This window comes from Zea mays, chromosome 8 (genome assembly GCF_902167145.1).
Source record: "Zea mays cultivar B73 chromosome 8, Zm-B73-REFERENCE-NAM-5.0, whole genome shotgun sequence".
Taxonomy (NCBI): Eukaryota; Viridiplantae; Streptophyta; class Magnoliopsida; order Poales; family Poaceae; genus Zea; species Zea mays.
In genome coordinates this window covers 146,101,233-146,121,698 of record NC_050103.1, presented here as the reverse complement: position 1 = coordinate 146,121,698, position 20,466 = coordinate 146,101,233, and positions in this window count along the sequence as shown.

Genomic DNA, 20,466 nt, shown 5'->3' with positions numbered 1-20,466 from the left:
ACAGAAGAACACGGAAGCTTCGAAAACACTAGGCAGGTTTCCACGAAAAGGTATCTAAATTCGTCTAGTTTGACAATGCCCGGCCGCGCTTATATCTGCCTAGCAGCCACGCCAATTTTCTTGGGAAATCCAACAGAGAAACGACACGCCCAGGCGACGTTTGCAGCTGCCTATCATCCTCTCGTCTACCTCAACAACAGTCAAACTTAAATAGTACGTAGCAAGTAGCAGTCGTTCTTGCAAGACAGAAACGGGAACGGCATCGTGATGCATGTATATATATGCAGCAGTCCATACGCGCGCGCGCTCTTCCGCTCAGGCGCTCAGCCCACTTCTTCTACAAGCACCTGTCCGGATCGGTGATCTCATCGAAGTAGAAATTTTCTTCGCCCAGGGAAGGCTGCGGCCACTGGACGATGTTAAATTATCGCCGACGCTGTCAGTATTCTTGTCGGAAACGATGCTCCGATCTCGTGTCATCTTCTGAATTCAAAGCTCGTGGGTATGAGAAGGACGACGACTGAAGGAGCGAGTTATTACACTCGCATATTGGGTGCGAGGGGTTTCGTCTGAATTGTTGCTCTGTGCGATAGGGGTAACTGGAGTCAAAAGGAGGGTTTTTTTTTTTTTTTTTTTTGCTCTTGAATCTGGGCGGGCAGATTTTACCGCTAGTAACCAGGTCCCGTTCGGTTTTCACTTCACGGAATCGTTGCAACCATTCCCAACCAGATTATTTGTCTAATTTATATAAACTTTAATCAGCAGGAATGATTACTGGTACATTTCTCTGGACATTTATCTATGATCAGTTCGCAAATCTTTTCTTGTTTTAGTTCTCTTGATTCCTGAAAAAAAAGGATGTTATGAAACTTTAGCCTGTAGCTGTCAAAGACAGGAACATCTAAGTAACATAGGTTGAGTGGTTGACGCATGTTGTTGGATCATATCTTGTGTGATCTATTATATATTTTGAAACTTGTAGGCAAGACCCTTAATAATCTTTTTTTACCATTGATAGTCTTGTAGGGTGTTCGGTTCGACCAATAAACTAGTCCATCATCTTTATACTCTTCACTTTTTTATTTGGTTTATGAAAGAATGGAATGAGTTGATTCATCACCATATCATTTCTCATGGTTAATTAGTTAGTTAGTACTAACATGAAAAATATGTTTATTCCGCTAAATTTAACGAATAGACTTATGATGCATCATCTCATTTTGGATAGAGTGATTACTCAAACCAAACACCCTCTTATGAGCTTGTTCGGTTTGAAGTGCATTGAGAGGGATTGGAGGGAATTAAATTCCCTCATATACAAATTTGTATATAAGAGGAGGTTTAATCTACTTTAACCCCTCGATTCACTCTTAACCGAACAAGCCATAAAGAAGCAGAGATATCTTCACCATTGGTATGTTAGAAATATAGGCATTTTCCGTATTATTTTAATTCCATAAATTAACATTATGATGATGACATATAATAAATAATTAACCATAGAAATCGTGATCTCAAAAATATCCATAACAATATGGATCATGAGAACACCAAGCATATGAAGCATGTAAATCATATAAATAAAATAAGTATATAAGCATGGTTCATGGTTTATTGCGGAACAACTGGAAATAAACAGATAACAATATAAACAGGATGACTGTAAAATTAAGACAAACAGATATAACATATTATAATACGATAGAGCAAAGCTACATACGACATACATAATATGCAGAATATAAAACTGTAATGAACTAAATTGATCATACCCTCCCATGCGCTCCGAGGATCCTGATCCTTGTCCAACTTCTCTTGTCATCCGATCGAGTTGAAGACGCCAAGAACCAGCGATGAAGACAGATGTTGGGCAGTCGCGAAGACGCTCCCCAAAAACCTAATTGCCGATCCCCGTGCAAGGTCTCAAACGGCACCGGCTTCGGAGGCACCTGCCCTCTCGCTTCTCTGTGCGCGCAGAGTCACGAGATGGAAATACCCTCACTCGGCGGCTGGATTGTGAGACTGAAAGTGTTTCTCGCGTGTACCGAGTGACAGGGGTGCTCCTCTATTTAACCTCTCGCAGAGGGAAGCTGAAGGAGAAAGGTCGCCGAGTCACGCCAAGAGTCGGCCAGCTCTAGCCGAGTTATGCCATGAGTCGGCCAGCTCTCGCCGAGTCACGCCATAAGTCGGCAGCTGAAGGAGAAGGGTCACTCGGCTGGCTGACGAAGAGACAGGGTCACTCGGCAGACGAAGAGACAGGGTCACTCGGCTGACATACGCGGTTAGTGAGTGCTAAAAATTAACACAACCACACCACGCCCGCCCGCCTGCCTGCCTGCCTCGCCTCGCCTCGCCTCGCCACGCCACGCCACGCCACGCCCGGCCCGGCCCGGCCGGCGGCGGCGGCGGCGCGCGCGCGCGCGTGTGGCACGCCCTTGTCCATTTCTTGACTTCTCAAGTTAAGTGGAATAAATCCCACCATATAAGTCAAGGCAAAGGACCCTTGGACTTCCAATGTGGTACTATTGGTATTCTCCACCATTACTCACCATAGAGTTTATTCAATGAATGGGCCAAGCCCATAAAAGATCCAACAATCCCCACCAAACTCTAGGGTTTGTAATGATGAAGTATCAGAATCACAATCCTTTGATATACCAGTGTTTCGATGGAGACTGTTAAGTTGAACATCCATCTAGAATAAGAGTTTCACTTATTCACAACTGAACAATGGACTATGCCTTGAATTGACAGTTTTGTGCGAAATAAGATTCACTCAAATCCTTTGCTGATACTAGGCTGCAGAAGGGTATTCCCGCTTTTTAGAAGCATATAAGTCACACTTCAGTGCCTTTCATGAGTATTTAGGGATTACCCAAGTCCCATAGACTGTGACTAGCAGTCTGACTCATATAGGTGTATTCCTCAGAAGATGTTCTGTAGGACAACATCTCACCTTTATAAGACTTTTGGAATACATTAAGGTAAAAACCATCCTGCCTTACAGATAGGAAAGATGTGCATCAGAAATGAGTTAAAGAAGGGATCTTTCCTCACAATCTACTCCTAGCTTGTTTCTCCACTCTACTTCACGGGATCTCCGATCACATAGAGCAGGTTACCACTAGAGTAGATCTCACATGGGTCTCATACCCATTTCCCTCGATGCACTTTCTATCACATTGCGTGATAGACCCTTAGTAAATTGATCTGCCAGATTATTTGATGTGTGGACATAATCCACAGTTATAACTCCGGAGTTTTTCAACTTTCTGACAGATTTCAATCTCCTCTTAACATGCCTTGTAGACTTCATGTTATTCCTAGAACTGTTAACCTTTGTAATCACCGTTTGGTTGTCACAGTTCATGGAAATAGCCGGTATCGGTTTTTCAACTACCGGTAAGTCCAATAGGAAATCACGAAGCCACTCGGCCTCAGCCCCAGCAGTGTCTAATGCTGCGAGTTCTGCTTCCATTGTAGACTTCGTTAAGATAGTCTGCTTGCAAGACTTCCAGGAAACAGCGCCACCTCCAAACAGAAACACATATCCGCTTGTGGCATAAAGCTCATCAGCATCAGAAATCCAGTTGGCATCACAATAGCCTTCCAGCACTTTTGGGTTTCCGGTATAATGAATACCGTATGTCATAGTACCTTTCAAATACCGCAACACTCTCTCAAGAGCACGCCAGTGATCATCTCCTGGTTTCGACACAAACCGACTTAGCTTACTCACAGCATAAGAGATGTCTGGCCTTGTTGCACTTGCAAGGTACATGAGCGAGCCAATGATCTGGGAGTATGTCAATTGATCCCTTGCTATTCTCCGATTCTTTCTTAATAGCACACTGGGGTCATAAGGTGTTGGAGCAGGATCACAGTCACTAAAACCAAAGCGACTCAATACCTTTTCCACATAATGGGATTGTAACAAAGTTACCCCACCATCAGCTTCTCTAACAAGCTTGATGTTTAGAATGACATCAGCCTCTCCCAAATCTTTCATCTCGAAATTGCTCGATAGAAGATTTTTAACTTCCTCAATCACATTGAGATTTGATCCAAAGATCAAAATGTCATCAACATAAAGACACAGCATAACAGACTCACCCCCACCATACCGATAGTATACACACGTGTCAGATTCATTTACAACAAAGCCAGCTGTTGTAAGAGTATTATCAAACTTTTCATGCCATTGCTTAGGTGCTTGTTTTAGGCCATACAATGATTTTATCAACCTGCACACCTTGTTCTCTTGACCATCCGCAATAAACCCTTCTGGCTGATCCATATAGATCTCCTCATCCAACTCTCCATTTAGGAAAGCTGTCTTAACATCCATCTGATGAATGATAAGACCATAAGAGGCTGCCACGGCTATTAATGTGCGAATTGTAGTCAATCGAGCCACTGGTGAGTAGGTATCAAAGAAATCTTCACCCTCCTTTTGGGTATATCCTTTGGCCACAAGCCTTGCCTTGTACCTCTCAATTGTACCATCAGGCCTAAGCTTTTTCTTGAAGATCCATTTGCAACCTATAGGTTGACAACCATAAGGACGATCAACGACCTCCCAAGTTCCATTAGACATAATAGATTCCATCTCACTCCTTACTGCTTCCTTCCATAGGTCAGCATCAGGAGAGGAATATGCCTCACTAATGGTAGTTGGTGTGTCTTCCACAAGGTACACTATAAAGTCATTACCAAAGGATTTTGCAACCCTCTGTCTCTTGCTCTTTCGAGTGACTATAGTGTCATCCTCCTCAGGGATGTGCACGTGAGAATCCTCAGCATGATCTATAGGAATCGACAGTTCGAGCTCATGGGGAATTATAGTCTCATGACTTATATCACTAGGTGTATTCTTCATAGGAAACTCATTCTCAAAAAATGTTGCGTCTCTTGATTCCATGATAGTATCAACATACATATCAGGCACATCAGATTTTATAATTAAGAACCTATACCCAGTGCTGTGAAAAGAGTACCCAAGGAATATACAGTCAACAGTTTTAGGCCCAAGTTTACGCTTTTTGTTGATTGGCACATTCACTTTAGCCAAGCAACCCCAAGTGCGCAAATACGAGAGATTTACTCTTCTCTTTTCCCATTCCTCAAATGGAGTGATCTCTTTGTTCTTTGTTGGAACTCTATTCAGGACATGACATGCTGTCAAAATCGCCTCACCCCACCATGCCTTGGATAATCCCGCTGTACTCAACATGGCATTCACCAAATCTGTTAGAGTGCGGTTTTTCCTTTCAGCAATCCCATTGGATTGTGGTGAGAATGGCGGTGTCCTCTCATGAATAATACCATGTTCCACGCAGAACTCATCGAACACATTAGAGAAATATTCTCCACCTCGGTCGGACCTTAAACGTTTTATTTTCCTCTCAAGTTGGTTCTCTACTTCAGCTTTATAGGCCTTAAAATAATTGAACGCTTCATCTTTTGTTTTTAAGAGATACACATAACAAAATCTAGTGGAGTCATCTATAAAAGTGAGAAAGTATCTTTTACCACCTTTGGTCAAAATTCCATTCATCTCGCACAGATCAGAATGAACAAGTTCTAGAGGTGCCAAACTCCTCGCCTCAGCAGCCTTGTGAGGCTTGCGGGGTTGTTTTGATTCAACACACACATGGCACTTAGACTTTTGACCAAGTTAAATTTAGGAATTAAATTTATATTTGCTAACCGCATAAGACAGCCAAAGCTTGCATGACAAAAACGTGAATGCCATAAATCCGACTCATCAGAAAAATGAACAGAATTCACGAGTTTATTACACACATCATGCAGTGATAAGCGGAACAGGCCTCCGCAGTCATATCCTTTACCAACAAAAGTACCATGTTTCGACACAACACATTTATTAGACTCAAGAACAACTTTGTATCCATCTCGACATAGCATAGACGCGCTAACGAGATTCTTCTTGATAGAGGGCACATGCTGCACGCTCTTCAATGGCACCGTCTTTCCCGAAGTAAACTTCAGAATGACCGTACCAACACCAAGAACATGAGCACGCGACCCATTTCCCATCAACAAGGCGCCAGACCTCCCGACCTGATAGGAAGTGAACATAGAGGCATCAGCACACACATGAATGTTTGCACCACTGTCCATCCACCACTCAGGTGAATTACAGACTGAAAGAACAAATGGTAAAGAATTACCATACCCAGATGTTCCTTCTTCAGTTTCAGTGGTTACAACATTAGCTGATTTCTTGTCTTGAGTGAACTTGCGATCAGGGCACTCTCTTGCCCAATGTTGATCACTGCCACAGACAAAGCATCCTCCCTTTCCCTTGTTATTGTTGTTCTTCTTTTTAAACTGTGCTGTTTGAACAGGTTTATTCGCGTTCTCTGGTTTGTTCTGGTTTTTCTTCTTATTAAACTTGCGGAAGTTTCTCTTCTGCACCACATTAGCAGTAGAGGTCTCCACACCTTTTCCATTGTCTTTTGTTCTAGCCCTTTCCTCAACATCAAGAGTACCAATGAGCTCTTCCACATTGAACTCTTGTCTCTTATGTTTAAGAGAGGTAGCAAAGTCCTTCCAAGAAGGTGGCAACTTGGCGATTATACCGCCAGCCACAAACTTGTCAGGCAGAGGACAAGGAAAAAGTTCGAGTTCCTTAGCTAGTGCCTGAAACTCATGAGCCTGTTCCACTACAGATCGGTTCTCAACCATCTTGTAGTCATACAGCTGCTCCATGAGGTACAGCTCGCTACCAGCGTCAGTAACTCCAAACTTTCCGACAAGTGCATCCCACAGCTCTTTCCCTGTAGGAAGGATGATATAGCTTTTCTGGAATTTAGTATCCAGTGCGCTAATTACTGCTCCTCGAAAGAGGTTGTCTTCAGCCTTAAACTTAGCCTCATCCTCAGGAGGTAAGTTGGCAGGCTTGCCCTCAGCGGCATGAAAACAAGACATTGCAGTTAGCCACAATTCCATCTTAGCTTTCCATATCAAGAAGTTTTTACCATCAAAAGGATCAGGCTTTAGCACAGCAGCAAAACCTCTGACAGAAAAATGCCTAACATTAGGTTTTTGGATTGTTAGAAATATAGGCATTTTCCGTATTATTTTAATTCCATAAATTAACATTATGATGATGACATATAATAAATAATTAACCATAGAAATCGTGATCTCAAAAATATCCATAACAATATGGATCATGAGAACACCAAGCATATGAAGCATGTAAATCATATAAATAAAATAAGTATATAAGCATGGTTCATGGTTTATTGCGGAACAACTGGAAATAAACAGATAACAATATAAACATGATGACTGTAAAATTAAGACAAACAGATATAACATATTATAATACGATAGAGCAAAGCTACATACGACATACATAATATGCAGAATATAAAACTGTAATGAACTAAATTGATCATACCCTCCCATGCGCTCCGAGGATCCTGATCCTTGTCCAACTTCTCTTGTCATCCGATCGAGTTGAAGACGCCAAGAACCAGCGATGAAGACAGATGTTGGGCAGTCGCGAAGACGCTCCCTAAAAACCTAATTGCCGATCCCCGTGCAAGGTCTCAAACGGCACCGGCTTCGGAGGCACCTGCCCTCTCGCTTCTCTGTGCGCGCAGAGTCACGAGATGGAAATACCCTCACTCGGCGGCTGGATTGTGAGACTGAAAGTGTTTCTCGCGTGTACCGAGTGACAGGGGTGCTCCTCTATTTAACCTCTCGCAGAGGGAAGCTGAAGGAGAAAGGTCGCCGAGTCACGCCAAGAGTCGGCCAGCTCTAGCCGAGTTATGCCATGAGTCGGCCAGCTCTCGCCGAGTCACGCCATAAGTCGGCAGCTGAAGGAGAAGGGTCACTCGGCTGCCTGCACGCCACGCCACGCCCGGCCCAGCCGGCGGCGGCGGCGGCGCGCGCGCGCGCGTGTGGCACGCCCTTGTCCATTTCTTGACTTCTCAAGTTAAGTGGAATAAATCCCACCATATAAGTCAAGGCAAAGGACCCTTGGACTTCCAATGTGGTACTATTGGTATTCTCCACCATTACTCACCATAGAGTTTATTCAATGAATGGGCCAAGCCCATAAAAGATCCAACATGGTACTCTTGTTTTCGACGTTAACATTCATTATACAAAATCCATATGTTTACATTTGTTCATATTAAGAAACATTATACAATGACACATGCTAGCACATGCACGTCATCATGTAATGTTATAAAAAATGATGGCAAGGAAGATTCACGTTGGTGTATAAATGTTATTACGCCTCGTTTGGATCATTGGAATTGAATTCTATTCTAATAATAATATTTTAGACATATATAAATTAAGCTAATTCAGTTTTATATAAAATATATTTGTATACTATTATTAGCAAGATGTCGGAAATATTTATGTTATAGAGTAGAAACAAATTATACTAATGAATAAAATCATTTCTCATCCTCAACCCCATAAATTTGAGATACACTTACATCTGAACTTTAAAAAGTGCTGGATTATCAAATTCCAAACAAAATAAGTTACTTTACTGAGTGAATTTTAATTTCTTAAAATAAAGGGATCTAAACGCTCCGTTACTGTAATGTATTTATGTACTTCTAAATATCACACGTAAAAAATGTTACAATAATTGGTCACGCTGGGCTCAGTAAAAACACACATCTTAATCATGAACTCACACTTCTACGTATGTCATGTTCCAAAAAAAAAATTTGTTGTAACTCACGTGAGACCTACGCCTCTACACACACATATATATGTCACATTAGAAAAACACACAACTCGTATACACGTAACGCTATCGTTTGAGAGAACACCTATAGAGACCCATCAATTAAAAAAAAGTTACCTGACACATTAGACAACACCCGTACATATCCATGTATGTTAGATCCGATTGGAATTTTTTGTTTCTCCTATTTCTCAAAATAAAATAAATATATATTCCTTCTATTAATAATTACCTCAAGGAGCTATAAATGATACTGACCATTCAGAGTTGACGGTCCAAAGTTATTCTATATTGTTGTACTTGACAAAGCCTCAAAAATACTTGACAAACTCTTTGCCAAGTGTGACACTCGGTAAAGATGACTCGATGAACTGTACATCGACAACGGTCTCTTTGTCGAGTGCATTATATCGGGCACTCGACAAAGATTCTACCGAGTGCCATCCGGTGCTCGACAGAGAAAAGTCGTTGTGACGGTGACAAGTAACGGTAACGAAAACTTTGTCGAATGTAATTATTATACTCGGCAAAGAGGGATCATATCGTTGTCCTGACGTTTGGCAAAGAAAGTTCCAGTGGGCCACCACGATGGCCTATGTGCCGAGAGCCGCAAATTGACACTCGGCAAAGAAGCTCTCATTGCTGAGTGTCTGTCTCGCACTCGACAAAAGGAGCACCAGTGGGCCCCTTTGCCAATCCCTTTGTCGACTGTGCTAGCCGTAATTGGCAATGGAAGCTTATTTACCGAGTGGCAGTACTACAACACTCGGCAAAAAAGATTTACTGGTTCCCAGGTGTGCTCTCTTTGGCGAGTGCAGTGGTCATTGCACTCAGCAAATGCACTCTTTGCCGAGTGTAACACTTGGCAAAGTGACCAGAAACCCCCTTTTTATTTGTTTTTAATATTCCATCCATCCAAACAAAATATATATTACATAATCATCACATATACATCATAGAGTTCACAGAATCATCACATACACCATAGAGACCACATATCTCACAAAGACCACAAATCCCACAAGTATTTCACAAATATAAATATTACCAACTCACAAACATAAGTTTCTCACAAACATAAGTTCAGACCAAGTTTCTCACACAAGTTTGAAACTGCATAAGTCTCACAATCACCACTAAGTGATCATCTGCGAGGTGGCGGTTGGACTGATTCGGCGAAGGGCTAGCTGGGCGATCCATGAGGGTTGTTTGATGTCATCGATTGTTCCTGCACAGAGAAGATATTGAATTTGTGAGACCGGATGAATATATATCATATAATACTAAATTTTGATACTCACAATAGTAGAGAACTGAGCAGGGTCAGCTGGAGGGAACGACGGAGGTGGTGGAGCAAAACCGATGTGGCACCAAGGTTCTTCATGTATTGAAACATCTTCGCATCCTCTACTGATCGTCCAAGCGAGACGTCGGCTCGACCATCATCCTCGCCTCCAACTCCTCACCTTGCTTCCTTTCTTCTTCTAGACGAGTCTGTAATATTTTGCCCTAATGTTACGATAATGCAAAGAAAAGATATATAATAATCAAAGAACGACGAATAGGTAAGGAATAACCTAGAGTTCCTGTATGTGATGCTGTGAGTTGTCCTGCTGAGGTTGTATGGTCGGGCTCGCGCTCGTGCTCCTTGCTCGCACCTAAGACATAGTGGGAGTGGAGGATGAGTCAATTGCCCCATCGGCAATCCAGTGTCGCCCATGCATCTTGCCTCCTCTAACCCTCATAAAGACATCTCCATCGAAGTCCTTGGTCCTCAGATCGTAATCTGGCCCATTTACCTCTTTTGCCATGGCAGTGTACTTAGTGAGGCGACTATGGACGACGGAGTTGGTGTACGCCTCGGGCCTGTCCTCCAAGTTGTAGGTGATGTTGGACGTCGCCTTGCCCTTGTGGGCCATAGCATATGCTGATAAGGTGGAGCAAGGCTGGCCACCATATGACGTCGATTACGAGAAAACCAACGAGATGGTTAGAAATAATGAATAATTGAAAGTTAGACTAAATAAAAGAGAGAGTGTACCCATGCTTCTGCATATTTGTTGAGGTTGTGGCTGCCTTGGTGGTGGGAGGGACCTTGCATCATCAAACATTGTTCTTGGCTAACGTTGTGCACCTCGTCCCACTCATTTGAGCACCACCTTTGCACCATCTTGTTGGTCACTTGTTCTCAATTGCTATGCACAATAAAAAACAAGGCAACACAATATTAAGAAGACAATCAACCTTCCTCCTCAAGTAGTCATCCCTTCGGGATAACTCCTTCGAAGACGAAGGTTAAGACTTAACTGAGTAAATCATGACTTAGTTGCATAAATATATAAATATGTAAAGAATGTAACGGAGTTTAAACATGACAACTCATCTCAAATATATCAATATCACATTTCTCCTCTTTCGTATAATGAATTTACAGTCGTACCTTCGGCTCTACAGAGTGAGTTAGAACGAAGGTGATCTAAAGAAAAGATTACACACAACAATTATTCAGCCCTTCAAAAGGTACTTTATGCAGGGCACTGTTCATCTATTTATAGGGAATCATACACCTTCGTACAATATTACATTTACACCCACAAGGATTACACACATGATTTACAAATAATACAAGGGCAACATTGTCTTTTGCTTTCGTCTCCCTACGCTGCTATGACGAAGCTAACTTCGTCGCCCCTTCATCGTCCTGCATCGACGGTGTTCCGGTGCCGAAGCTCCTGCAATACTTGGTAACATGTTGATAATCAATGGTTAAACATGTTTTTGAGGACCTTCGACATACGAAGGTCCCCAACATCTGCTCCTAGAACTCAGGATGTGCGACGCACCAATAAGGAATCAACTACAAAAAATCAAGTACACAACATATCAGAAGATAAAATTAAGCATATTTAATATCAATATTAATATTTTGTATTTACCTGTGTACTGGTCTCGAGTCAACGACATGGTTCTAGTGTCCTTCATGCTGACCTTCTATCCAAGGAAGGTAGCGTGGAAAGTGATGATGGCCTGGATGTGCGCCTCGTAGTGCATGTCCACGACGAGCTTCTTACAGTTCACGGTAGCCACCACATCCGCCCTGCCCTCATATCCAGCATCATATCTGATGAAATCCTGCATACAAAGATGATTTATCCATACATTATTTCAAGAATGTGCTACGAATGCGACGTGTTAAACAAATAATGCGAGGAAGACTTACCCACAACTCTTGTTTCACCCGATCGGCCTTGTTGTTGAATTCCCTACCGTCTCGATCTACTACATCGGGGGCGATGACGTAGTAGTCGAAGGAATAGGTCGGACTCGTCACTTGGGCATACTCAACAAGTCTTGGGAAGTGTTCCCTGCACATAAGGCTAAGGATGCCACTAGGGTTGAGTTTGTGACCCCCTGCATTCTACACAACCATCCAAGACCTGTCCCAATGATTAGGAAAAAGTATTAGCATCTATTTTGAATTTGATCATATAATATGAAGAAGCAGCGACACCATCTAAAGTTACATAACACTGCCAGATCCACTCTTGCCTTTATGTTATCTTTTTGCTTATCAGGAATGTCCATTATTGTTGCCCAAAGTGCCTCGGTAACATTTTTTTAGTGTGCATCACATCAATGTTTTGTGGAAAGAGAAGGTCATCGTAATAAGGGAGCCGAGTCAAGCCCGACTTATGGGTCCACATGTTGCTCACCATATCCCACAAAACCACCTTCTAGACTATGACTTGAACGCCATTATACGTCCAATGGCATCCAGTTGAGAAACATTTGGCTTGTCATGACGGGGTTTCTGTGCCACATCAAACATGTTGTAGAACACCTTTGCGGTTGCCTCTAGCTCGTCCTCCGTACGTCCTTCGGCGGACTATGCCTCGGCAAAGAAAAGCACTCGACAAATTAAGAATCACAATCCCCCAAAATAGTAAAACATTTTTTTAATTATGGGAACAACTCTCCAACCACTACCCATTACCATACCCATCGCCCTATCATTTTTCATTATGAATTTGAATTTAATCAAATTTACATATTTTGTGAATGGTGAGATTCGAACTCGCAACCACTCTCTCATGCATACCCTCCTCTACAACTAAACTACTACATCAATTATGTCTATATTATGTTTTCATTCCTCATATACTATAACAAACCGAGAGTAATTTTATTATTTGAGGCACTAAATGAATTCATTTGAAAATATAACCAACTATAAAGTTGCATAACTTTCCAAGATCTACAAGTTCTGTTTTGATAGTTTCTACATCCGAGGCCATTTACAAAATTTGAATTTCAAATTTGAAAACTTCACACGAATTTTTCAATGATAAGACGATTTTAAATAAAAAATTGTCAATTACAAAGTTTCATTAGATTTCAAGACCTACAACTTTTATTTTGGTGGTTTTTCATCCGAGGTAGTTTGAAAAATTCAAATTTTAAAATTCAAACATAGTTTTGCATGAATAGATGATTTTAAACCAAAACATTGTCAACTACAAAGTTTTATAACTCTTCAATACATACAACTTTCATGTTGATGGTTTTCTCTTTCGAGGTCGTTTTCAAAATTCAAATTTTAATTTTTTAAAATTCAGATGTAGTTTTAGTTGACAAGATGACTTCAAATGAAAAAGTTGTCAACTATAAAATTCTATAACTTCTCAAGATCTACAAAGCTTATTTTTGTTGTTTGATCATTTGTTAATCTCACATGATGGTTCTAACAATATGCACAAATCTTATACATGATATAGGTTTTATGAACAAGTTTACTTTTATTTTGTCATATGAAGAAAAAATTTAAAATATAAATTGTACATCATGGTGAGTTATACAAATTTGTAGTTGAAATTTTTTTATTTGAATTAATTTACTGCTTTAAATTGTGATTTTTAAATTGTCTTTGCCTAGTGTTGAAAAAAGTACTCAGCAAATAAGCTCTTTGCCGAGTGTTATATATTTGACACTCGTCAAAGAAGCTCTTTGCCAAGTGTTAAAAAACACTCGGTGAAGCGTCCCAATCCTCTGGAACTCAAATGTGATACAATTACTAGTCCCAGGAGGCTAGTAAACACATTTATACATCAGATGATTCCAGATCTGCTTAAACGAGACCAACCTATAAAGGTGGCGAACAACTTTAAGAGTTGGTCCACAACTCGAGACATATCATCAGAGTGGGGCTGAAGCAGCCCGATATACGCAGTGAAGCAATTCAGCGGTCCAACAGCCACAGGCAAGGTTGAGAACAGTCGTAACTCTTACCCGATCTCCTTTTTCTGAAAAACAACAAATAAGCAAGGGTGAGTACAAACGTACTCAGCAGCCCACCTTCACCCGCGGAATGGGGAAATCAGATATAATGCATGGAATATGTGGAGCTCAGGATATTTTGCAGAAATAGCAATATTTTATGCAGAGTTGTTTTGAAAAACATTTTGTATTTTTGCAAAGCGCATCCTCTCCAAAAGGATCAGGAAGTTTTTCAGTATTATAACAAAATCCCCTGGACTAAACCATCCAGGTATCTCAGTAGTTTCCCACTGGTTTTCCTTTTCAAAAACAGTTACTGGACTTCCCGTCCACCATAGCTCACGGCTCAACCGCCGAACCTTTTAAAAACCACTTTTCAAAAGCATCTCTTTTTTTTGGAAAACAAAACATTAATTGCCATACCACACCAGACTCGTCCATTCCTGTGGACACAGACTATTCGAATAGGTTTGAACTCTGCGCAGAGGGGTACACTTTACCCACTAGTCCGGCTCTGCGATCTCATGATCAATGAGATCCGAATCCGAATCTCTTTCTTTCCTCGCACGCCCTAACCTTAACGGTTATCCGGAAGGAGTCAGGCCACCGCCATGTCCAAACCGGACAAAACTTTCCCCCTCCTTATCCTCCTGGTGCTCCCCAGCCTTCATAACCCTGGGGTTGGACCGTACGAGTTCAGATTGAGTGACTGCCCACACAGTCTCGAGTGGTTGTACTATTAAAGAGTACAGGTAGAGAAGATGACAAACCGATCCTTATACGAGGGGACAATCCTTCTGCTCACGCCTAAACCAGCTGAGCCATCACCTTAGGCCCTCCCCTAAACCAGGGAGTCCCTGATTATCCCACTCACAAGGTGATAAGGGTGAAAACCCTTCATCATACACATTTTGAAAAGCATTTTCTTTTGAAAACTCACACCCTTTTCTCAAATCATTTATAACAAATATATTAAGGATTGATTGCGGCAAGCGGCTTGGTCCATAATAACTTGTCTCAAAATCATATCATGCATAAAATAACAGGCTGAGGGTTGTGGTTGAAAGACATAGGTAATTTATGCATCAAAGGGATCCAGTGAGCTTGCCGTGCTTATTCGGCGAAGGGGGAAGGGGAGCTCGCGGAACTGGCTTCTGGCTCCACCGCCTAGCATAGACTTACAGATCTGGCCTCCACGAGACGACACGAACGCTCCGATAACTATGCAACATGAACAAGCAAACATACAGACCAGCAAGTATACCAACAAATATTTAGTATAGTGGTCAGAATAGCAATATATGGATGGGTAGAGTCTTGAGTAGAATCTGTGTCATGTGGTGTTGTGATATTACTGGTGGTGGAGCGGAGGTGCTTACCAGGAGGGTGGACTGGAGGCGATGCGACACTATGCGTGTAGCCGGCAGAGCGGAGTGACTGAGTGGGTGGGGTGTTTGCCTTGGTTGAGGGTGTTGAGTGTGTGTGGAGAGGGAGAGGGTAGTTGGGTGTATTTATAGCTGGGTGTATGTGGTGTAGCACAGTGAAGTTCACTGTTGGTGAGAATAGTGACGAATGAATCATCTGACTTAGTATGAACAGGAGAGTTATAGGCAGAATATGGGACAAGAGTATTTTGGGAGTTTTCTGGAATATGGACCATGCTTAAGGGATGACATGGTTGGATAGGGAATAGTTTGATAAGAATTTAGAAACGAGAATTATTGGAATCTGAGTTTGGGAGCCTGGTTCGTAGGAATCTCAAAGTTAAGCGTGCTCAACTTGGAGAAACCTGGGATGGGTGACCAAATGGGAAGTTCCCTACTGGAAGGAAAATCACAGTCACCGGAGTTCGTATGACTGGAATATGGGTCTGGCTGGTCTTAGGTGGACTGGACAGCATGATGGATGAGTAGTTGAAATTTGGGATGACTAGATGACCGATGAATAGTAACGATGATTAGTAACGATGAATAGTGGCGATGGAAAAGAAATTATAGATATCATCGATGAATAGTAACGATGATAAATAGTAATGATAAATAGTAACGATGATGAATAGTGTATGTGAATAGTGACGATGAACAGTAATGGTGAATAGTAATGGTGAATAGTGATAGTGAATAGTTCGTATGAACGAACGATGAATAGGAACTATGAACGAACGGACGAACGATCGAATGATCAGACGAACGAACGATCTGAATTTTGGCAGCATAACGGCAGGAAAAGATTATTTGGACGAACGAACGGACGAACGATCGAATGATTGTACGAACGAACGATCGGAATTTTCGGCAGCATAACGGCAGGACAAAGATTATCTGGAAGAACGATGAATAGGGACTATGAACGAACGATGAACGATGAATATGGACTATGAACGAACGATGAACGATCGAATGATCGAACGAACGAACGGTCGGAATTTCGGCAGCATAACGGTAGGAAAAAGATTATTTGGACGAACGAACGGACGAACGATCGAACGATCGGACGAACGGACGAACGAACCATGAACGATCGGACGAACGATCGAACGATCGGACGAACGAACGAACAAACTAAGAACAGGGGACGAACGATCGAAGAACGATCGAACGATCCTTGTGCTAGTGTGTGCTTGTGTGGAACATGGAGTGGGTGTGTGTGTGGGGGGGAGAGAGTTGCCATGAAATGGCTTGGGGTGGGAAGAGAGGAGGCCCTTGCCCCTCTATTTATAGCCATGGTGGGGGGATTAGGGGGAGGGATGAGAGGATTAGTGGGAGATTAGCATGTATTTGTCTTGTATAAGTGAGATTAGCTTGTAGAGCTCACCGTATGACACTGGAGGCATATGTATACGTATGAGCATGAGGAAAGTTATGAAGAAAATATTTGTGGGGACTTCAAAAATGATTCGGAAGGTATTTTTGAGGAAGAAAATACTTGGATAATTATCGGTGGAATATTTGGACAATATTTCTGGAAAGAACTTGAAGGGGATCACTAGGGAAATATCTGGACAGTATTTCTGGAAAGAATTTGAGGGGGGTCACTGGGGAAATATTTGTAGGATATTTGGAGGAGGATTTTGGAGAGAATATAGACCACTATATTTTATTTGTTGATATCAACACGCAAACAAACATTTTGAAATGAAATTTGAAATTCATTTAGAATTTAGAGCGAGTTTGAGAAAATTTCAAGATTTGAATTTTTGGGATGCTACAAATCTACCCCACTTAAAAGGAATCTCGTCCTCGAGATTCGGTTTAGAAGGGTTATGGGTATAGCTTTACTTCAGCTACATATCTTCACTTTGCAGACTCTTCGAGGAGATGGAACTTCAACAAAATCTGGCCTTTGAGGGGCATCCGGTTGCTAATTGCAAACGCTGGTTCTGGCTACTCAAGAATCATCTTCAGGCTTCTAGCTTTTGCTTGGCAGCTTGCTTATTGAAGGAGCATAGATGCCAACACACAAACCTTTCTCTTGCGAACTCCCACATGGATTCCTTCCTTGATTGTTCTTTTGGTGCTTCATCAACGGAACTTGGGTGACCACTTCTCATCCAGAAACTTATAAGCTTTGGTGATCTGGTCCTCCACAAGCTTGCTACAGGCCTTCTTATTTTTCTCCATGACAGGAACCTTATTGGAACACTACCCCACTTAAAAAGAATGAGGGTAGATCTCTTGAATCTTGGGGATTTGAACTCCTTGAAGTACCACATAACAAGGGTGTTACGGGTCCTTCTGCTGCTGTTGCTGCTTGAGCTGGCTGTGGAGGGATGACTGGCACAGGGTTGATTCTGGGAGAACCTTCTTCTTATCTTCTCTTCACTATCTTCTTTTCTCTTCTCACTTTTCACTTTTCACTGCCTCTTTCTTTCTCTTTGCTCTTCCCACTGGAGGATTCTATCGATGAGTATTACCATCATACAGAGGAGGAAACCAAAGACTATGAACCATGTGCAACAGTCTTCAACCCAAGAATCACCAAGCATTGTGATCTTAGGGGTGAGGGAGTGGAAAAATGGAGTTGCTTGCAATTTGGCAGAGGGGATTTTATCGGGGCTGTTTTTGCTTTGTGCGAGATGGGAGTTGAGGGAGCTGGTGGGGGGGTTTATAGGCGAGTGGGGGTGCTCGGGGGGTGGAGTGGTGGTGATGGAGCGGGTGCCACACAGTAGTAGACGCGACAAGGGGAGGGGGGACTTGGTGTTGCCGGCGACGATGGCGGCGGTGGGTGCGCTGCAAAGGGGGGTGGGTGGCGGTAGTGTGCTGCAAAGGGGGCGTGGGGCGGTGGTAGTGCGCATGGAGGCGGGCAGCGTGTGGGGGGGGCATGGGTGAGTGGTGGGGTCAATGACCCTGATGTTTGTGGTCTCTGTTTCCAAGAATCTTTGCCTCTCTGTATGGTAATAACTCCTTCTGTCCTCTTTTCCTGTTTACTTTGACTCAGGGGCAGTGCTTTGATTCTCACGGTCGGTCCTTTTGACTGAGCGACTGAATAGGTTCCTCTGTAGCTTATTCCAGGCTTCAAGGGTAAGCTTCCTGATATCTTCTTGGGTAAGGCACTTTTCTCTTGAGATGGGTTAAGATGAGAATGGAAGCATAAGGTGAGGATTGGATCTAATTTGTGATCTATGTTTTTAGAGAAAACCTTTCTTAAAAAGAAAGAAAACACACAAGCTCAACAATGATAAGCACAAACAAATCAAATGTTTTGAATAAGGGAAGAATAGAGTTTTTCCAAAGCACGGGCTACTCAGATTCGGGGGCTAAGCATAACTACTATTGCTTGGCTCCTGAATTGAGAACTATGCTAAATGCAACTTATGAGCACTAACGTTAAAGCATCACATATGCACTCAAAAGGGGAGAAAACATCAAGCGAAATTCATTTTGAAATGCCCTAGGGGGCCACACAATTAGAGTTTTTCAAAACACGTGGCTACACGGTTACCTCTCATACATGGAGGGCTCTAGCCAAAGTGAAGAAAAACTTCACTACCCAATGCATGCAGAGGACTGGGCATAACTAACTTCAGACCAGGCAACTTCTCTTCTGGCAAGGCTGACTCACAGCTTCAATCTGAGACATCTCCTGGATGGGTCAACAGGGAGCTGATGTTGATGACTTCTTCTGTCGGCGACTGAGACAGCAACACGGGGTCGAACTCTTCTTCAAGCGGGACTAGTTCTTGTAACTCCTCAGAGGGCGGCGGTGCTGGTGGGGTGCTTGCAGCTTCTTCTTTGATCTCACGGGACGGTGCTGCAATCTTCTTCATGGTGAGGGGATCAAACAACTCCGACAGGAGATCTTGGGAGGACTCGGGGTGCTCTTGCTTATTCATAGCCTGAGGGAAGACTGGAATTCCTTCCAAGACTATGGCTCCTTCCGATAGTTCCCAAGCCTTCTTCTCTCCTCTGATAGAGACCGGGTGACCTTCAAGAATTTGGGGGTCTTCAGCTCTGATGGGTTGAACAGGGTTGGATGAAGCGGGCTCTTGGATCCGCATGGCTCTACATTGGTTATGGGTTACCAAGTAGGCCTCCATCAACTTTTGGACGTGCTCATCCTTGGCTTGCTTCAGGGCTTCAACAACAATGACTTCACGACTTTCCAAGGCAGCTACACGGGCTTGAGCTGTGGTGAGATCCACATGGAGCTGACGGTTGCGCTTCTCTGCATCTTCTGCTCGGGCAATCATCTGACGGTGGTGCCGAGCCAAGAAATCATATTGTGCATCAAGGGTGAGCAGGTATACAGTGAGGTACACGACTGTGGGGTCGTCCTCAAGCAGCTGCTTCCCTTCCAATGCACACATCCTGGCCATCCAAACTGGATGGTCTCTCTGAAAGGGCGGAAAGAATCTGAGCGGGGTGTCGGCCACTTCTTCTTCATAGATCTGACACAGGGCCCTCAATGCCTTGCGAGCGACGACTTGGCAGGTGTCTTTGAATCTGTGCCCAGCAGCAGTGACACTCCATTCCACATGGTGTGGACTGGATCCAATGTATACAGTCACGACACACTTCTCTGTGCCATGCTCGACGAATTCACGACCATCATACTCTGGCTGGCTCCAGATTCCGAGGTGAACTGTGCATGCTCTCAGCAACTTGGGGAAACCATCTTCATTCTGGCAGAAGCTGGTTTGGCACTGAACCTCCATCTGACTTCTGAGAGAAGGAAAGGGGGAAAACATTTTTGAAATGAAGGGATGAGAGCAAGAATATTTTTTAAGAAAATAGTTTGGACTCAAAAACTTTTGATCAGGCTAAGGGTTACGTCCTGCGGCCAACCTAACAGCTCCGATACCACCTGAAGCGTCCCAATCCTCTGGAACTCAAATGTGATACAATTACTAGTCCCAGGAGGCTAGTAAACACATTTATACATCAGATGATTCCAGATATGCTTAAACGAGACCAACCTATAAAGGTGGCGAACAACTTTAAGAG